Below are 6,199 nucleotides of genomic sequence, written 5' to 3'. Positions count from 1 at the left end.
TGAAAACAGCATTTGAAAGGGAAAAAAAATTGAACTCATGGAGCTGGGATATTAAATGTAAAATATTTATCATAAAGGATGACAAATCGAAGCTAGATACATAAATGCTTGTTCAGGAGACAGTTGTAAATAAAATCTCCAAGTCGTAACGTAAGTCTGGTAGTCTGACTGTGACTAGCCCATATTTTGTACGAAAATAGCTTTATCCTTTAGTTGCAGGACTTTGAAAACCTTTATCTACTTCTGATTTTCCGTTTGTCTTGAAAGGGTTATAATTTTCTCAGATTCTTGGGCTTCACTTACAGAGAGGGGCTTCTGATTTTCATGCCCCTTAGCTTTCAGTAGAAAACATTTCCCCCTAGGACTGGGAATATTTCAGAAGATAAGCATTTAGTAAAGTGTTCTGCACACAGCACAGCACTCAGTAAATGCCTTAAAGTGATTGATTGACTGATTGAGCGATCAATAGGGTTTAATGATCCTGACGGAAGACAGTAGGACATTCTGAACTTAGTTCTGCCAGATTCCTTTCCTTCACACCTTGAACCTTTCTGCACAATCAGTAACTGTAATATTAATTATGGTATTTATTCAGCACTTACTCCATGCCAGGCCCTGGATATCAAATCAACAATCAACTGTATTTTTGAGCACTTATTTTGTGCAAAGTACTGTACTAAGTACTTGGGAGAGTACAACATATCAATATAACAGCCACATTCCCTTCCCAAAGAGAGCCAGATAATAATATAAATAAATGGATTACGGTTATTTATATCAGTACCGTGGGCTGGACTGTGGGGGTGAATAAAGGATGCAAGTCAAGATGACACAGAAGGGATTGTGAGAATAAGAAATGAAGGCTTAATCAGGAAAGGCCTCTTGAAGGAGATGTGCCTTCAATAAGGCTTTGAAGGGGAGGAGAGTGATTATCCTAAGGATATGAAGAGGGAGGGCATTCCAGGCCAGAGGCAGGACATGGGTGAGAGGTCGGCAGTGAGATAGACAATATCGAGTTACAATGGAATTAGAGGAGCAAAGTGTGCAGGCTAGGTTGTAAAAGGAGAGCAGTGAGGTGAGGTAGGAGGGGACAAGGTGATTGACTGCTTTAAAGCCGATGGTGAGGAGTTTCTTTTATATGTGGAGGTAGATGGGCTATCCACTGGAGGTTCCCGAGGAATGGGGAAATATGGACTGAACATTTCTGCGGAAAAATGATCCAGGCAGCAGAGGGAATCACGGACTGAAGTGGGGAAAGACAGGAGGCAGAGAGGTCAGCAAGGAGGCTGATGTAGTAATCAAGGTGGACTAGGATAAGTGCTTGGATTAAGGCGGTAGCAGTTTGGAAGGAGAGAAAAGGGTGGATTTTAGTGGTTTTGTGAAGGTTGAACTGACAGCATTCAGTGATAGATTGAACGTGTGGATAGACAAAATACAGTTATATCTGACACATTCCCTGCTCCACATGGAGCTCACAGTCTAAGGAAGAAGGACAATAGCTCATTTTCAGATGAGAAAACTGAGGCATCCAGATGTTAAGTGACTTGCCCAAGGGCACACAGCAGGGAAGTGTCAGAGCTGGGATTAGAAGCCGGGTCTCTTGACTCCCAGAAAGGCCCATGTTCGGTTCGGCTGTAGAAAATCCAAAACCCTATTTTAGGTCAAGGTTCCAAGCTTCTCTCTGGTGAAATCTTTAACCACAGTTAAAGAAGCAAAAGGGACCAATTTGGGTTTTCTCTACATCTATTTCACCTGCTTGCTGTCTGTTAGGACTGCCACAGAAACAGAATGATGGAAAGGGAACAGCCAGGAAGACACAATAGGACAGGATAACTCACTAATGGGATAATCAGGGCTTGAATAAATGAGGATTAATTATGTGAGGAGAATGAAGTAATTTCAGGGTGAAAAATTGAACTGGGTTGTATTAATACAGATTAATAATAATAATTATAGTGGGGTTAACACAGTCCCTGTTCTACTAGGAGCTCACAATTGATCTTAGCCCCATTTTGCAGATGCATAAACTGAGGTCCAGAAAGTTCAGGTAACTTGACCAAGGTCAAACAGAGGCCTGTGGCAAAGCTGGGTTTCAAATTAGGTTGGCTTAATTTGCCGTTCTGTGCTCTTCTCACTAGTCCATGCTGTCAACATCTAACCAAATGGTTCTCTGAAAGTCTTCCAACACCAAACCATCTCCATATTAGTGGAGAAAAAGTGTGTTTTTATGGCATTTTTTAAACATTTACTGTGTGCCAGACACAATACTAAGATAGATGCAAGCTAATTGGGTTGAACACAGTCCCCATCCCACACTGGACTCACAGACTTAATCCCTAGTTTATAGATGAGGTAACTGAGGCATAGAGAAGGGAAGTGACTTGTCCAAAGTCACATAGCAGGCAAGTGGTGGGGCCAGGATTAGAACCCAGGTCCTTCTAACTCCCAGGCCGGGGCTCAATCCATTTGGCCATGCTCTTTTTTTAGGTTTTAGCTTGGTTTTAGGTCTTCTGCCCAGGCCCGGGAAATTCTGACCTATCAGTATCTCTTCCTTGATGGGATGGAACTTAGTCCAGGGAAATTCAGGGGACCATGGTCTCTTAACAGCCCAGCAGGAGGTCAAATTGGCCACCATGGCTTTTCTCCCCAAAGTCCACCAAGTCAGCTCTCTCAGGCTTCCTCTGGGATTTCAGATCCCATCTTCCCCAAAATAGATCCCATCAACTTTCCACACCTCCCTACTTCCAACTGGAGAAGCAGTATTGCCTAGTGAATAGAGCAGAATCCTGGGAGTCAAAAAGACTGTGTTCTTATCCCAGTTCCACCACATGTCTGCTGTGTGACCCTGGGTGAGTCACTTCACTTCTCTGTGGCCCAGTTACCCCATCTGTAAAATGGGGATTAAGACTGTGAGCCCCATGTGGGGCAGGGACTGAGTCCTACCTGATTACCTTGTATTTACCCCAGCACTCAGTACAGGGAGTGACAGACATTAATATTCATAAATAAGTAATTTATAATAAATAATTTAAAGAAATGTACATAGATTCTGTGTGGCTGGTAGCAGGGAGACTAAGTGCCCAAAGTTCGCAGATTGTGATGCATAGTCGATACAAAAGAGAAGCAGCGTGGCTCAGTGGAAAGAGCCCGGGCTTGGGAGTCAGAGGTCATGGGTTCAAATCCCGGCTCCGCCGCTTGTCAGCTCTGTGACTTTGGGCAAGTCACTTAACTTCTGTGTGCCTCAGTTACCTCATCTGTAAAATGGGGATTAAGACCGTGAGCCCCATGTGGGACAACCTGATCACCTTGTATCCTGCCCAGTGCTTAGAACAGTGCTTTGAACATTGTAAGCGCTTAACAAATGCCATCATTATTATTATTATTACAAAAGGGACGGTGAGCCAGGGAAAAGAGGGGTTAATCAGGGAAGCCCTCTTGGGGGAGATGTGACCTTAGTAATACGGACTTTGCATAACCTCTGATTAGCTTCTATCAACCCCCGCGCGAAATACAATGTTGGGCATATAGTAAGCACTTAGAAAAACACCATTAAAAAAACAGAGATGTGAAACCACTAACTATAAAATGGAAACCTTAAAAAAAGTCAGGCCAATCAAAATCCTAAGTTGATTGATAATAATAATAATAATAATGGCATTTATTAAGCGCTTACTACATGCAAAGCACTGTTCTAAGTGCTGGGGAAGTTACAAGGTAATCAGGATGTCCCACAGGGGGCTCACAGTCTTAATCCCCATTTTACAGATGAGGTAACTGAGGCCCAGAGAAGTTAATTGACTTGTCCAAAGTCACAGAGCTGACAATTGGCAGAGCCAGGATTTGAACCCTTGACCTCTGACTCCAAAGCCCGGGCTCTTTCCACTGAGCCATGCTGCTTCTCTACTCTTTTGATAAGCTACAGCATTGACCGATTTCAAATTTTGAGGATTCTTTTCAGGTGTCCTTTCCCTTTCAACAGTTCCCTTATTGCTCGATTTGTCTCTGTGTTTCCATCCCGACGATAGTTATTTTGTGTAGAATTCTACTGGAGGCACAAATACTGGGCCTAAGCAAAGATTTGATAATGAGTTGTAATTTTCCAAATAGCTCCTCCACTAGGAATGTGCAAATGTTTCAAGGGACTCATTTGAAGGCAATGCAAATTATTGTCTTCTCAGCCAGTAAGGAGGGATAAAACAGTATAAATGTCAGATTTTTCACTCCATTACAATAGGAAAATTGCCATACCTGTGAATGGAATGTAAACTAGTAAAAATGCACTTGAAGAGTATTCATTTTATATTTCAGTAAATCAAGAAACATTTTGTCTGAGAACCATCTCGTATCAGAAAGAGGCCTAATCAGTTATTTACCCCTCACCAAATTATTTTAAGAGAAGCAACATAAACTCCCACAGCTCCAGCTATAAATACTGAGGTGATAATGAATGTCATCTTCTTGCAGCATTGATATCACAAGGAGAAAATATTTTTTGGACTGGTTTGATTGCACTTGCTGAAAAAATGGCACCGGGCTTTTTTTTTGAAGTCGATTCAAAGTCTGTCATTCATTTCTACTGCTAGCCAAGAGCACTTTAACAGCCGATTTAGATTGCATTCATTTCTAAAATTTACAAATTCTCTCAAGATTTAGGTTATCATCATTTAAAAATTAGGAAAAAAAATCCCTTCTTAGTTAAAGTTACTTTTCATCCTAACTTATTTTTATTGAAATTGGGACATTGTATTTTGAACTATTTAAAGACAAAGTCCAAATTTCATTCTAATGAGTCTGAGAAATGAAAGATTTCATTGTTTGAGGCAAGTGAAGCAGAAACTAATTTCCCTTTACTGGGAGATCAACAACTCTTTAGGATGGGAATAAAACTCCAACTCTGGGAATACAAAAAGAAATCCAAGATTTTATTATCTCTTTTAGTCAGAGCGTGGCTGAAGAAGAAAAAAACAAACGCTTGCCAATTTTTAAGCTCACAGAATGTCTGCTTTCTGGGTAAAGTTTTGCTCTTTCCTTTATAAACTCGGGATTGGAAAAGGAGCCCTGTTGGAACCACTAATAAAATTCCACAGTGAACACAGAGGATTTTGCCATCCATCACAATTCTCTCTCTCTTTCTCTCTATTTGCCCACAGGTTAAGATGTTTCAAGAAGCGTAATGTGATTGATCAGCATAATGAGTACAGAGAACACCTGATTTGTTCTGCAAGATTTAAATTTCAGCCTTAAATAAACCATTCTTAGAGAGAAAGCCTCAATCTAGCTTCAGATTTCAAAGAAGAAATTTGTCTAAATGACCAGAATTTGGTTTTTGCTTTCCACTAGACAGCCTCTTCCATAGAACTTCAAGAAAATTATATTTTGGAAATAGTAGAAATTGCCCATAATGTACAGTATATGAATTCATGAATGAAATAAATTACTATTGTAAAAGAATTAGCATATCATCATGAAACATGGTTTTTTGTTAGGTTAGTGTATCTTTAATAGAGAGTAATAGAGTTAAAGTTCCCCAAGCAGGAAGTCCTTGAAAGTTTAATGAAAACAGCTGATTAAGTAGTTATGGTGATTATTACCTTATTACTCTGTTTCAAGCACTGGGGTAGATAAAAGATCATCTGCTCAGACACAGTCCCGGTTCCTTGTGGGGCTCACAGTTTAAAAGGAAGGGATACTGTAGACTATAAGCTCCTTGTGGACAGGGAATGTGGTGGAATACACTGGTATATTGTACTCTCCCACCCTCTTGGTACAGTATTCTGTTCACAGTAATCACTTGATTCAATTCATTTCAATTCAGCCATATTTACTGAGGGCTTATTGTGTGCAAAAGCACTGTACTAATTTCTTAGGAGAGTACAGTATAACAATAAGCGGACACATTCCCTGCCCACAATGAGCTGATGATCATGATGAGAGCAGGCCTCATTCCATTTTATAGATGAGGAAACTGAGGCACAAAGAGGGTAAGTGACTTGCCCATGTGAATGCAGAAAGCTAATGGCAGAGGTTGATTAGAATCCGGATCCCCACAACATATGTATATATACATATCCGTGATTTATTTATTTATTTATATTGTCTGTCTCCCCTCTAGAGTGTAAACTTGTTGTGGGCAGGGATAGTGTCTGTTGTTGTATTGTAGTCTCCCAAGCGCTCAGTACAGTGCTCTGCACACAGTAAG

This window comes from Tachyglossus aculeatus, chromosome X5 (genome assembly GCF_015852505.1).
Source record: "Tachyglossus aculeatus isolate mTacAcu1 chromosome X5, mTacAcu1.pri, whole genome shotgun sequence".
Classification (NCBI taxonomy): domain Eukaryota; kingdom Metazoa; phylum Chordata; class Mammalia; order Monotremata; family Tachyglossidae; genus Tachyglossus; species Tachyglossus aculeatus.
The sequence above is the reverse complement of the archived record's forward strand: the minus strand, read 5'-3'. Positions refer to the sequence as shown.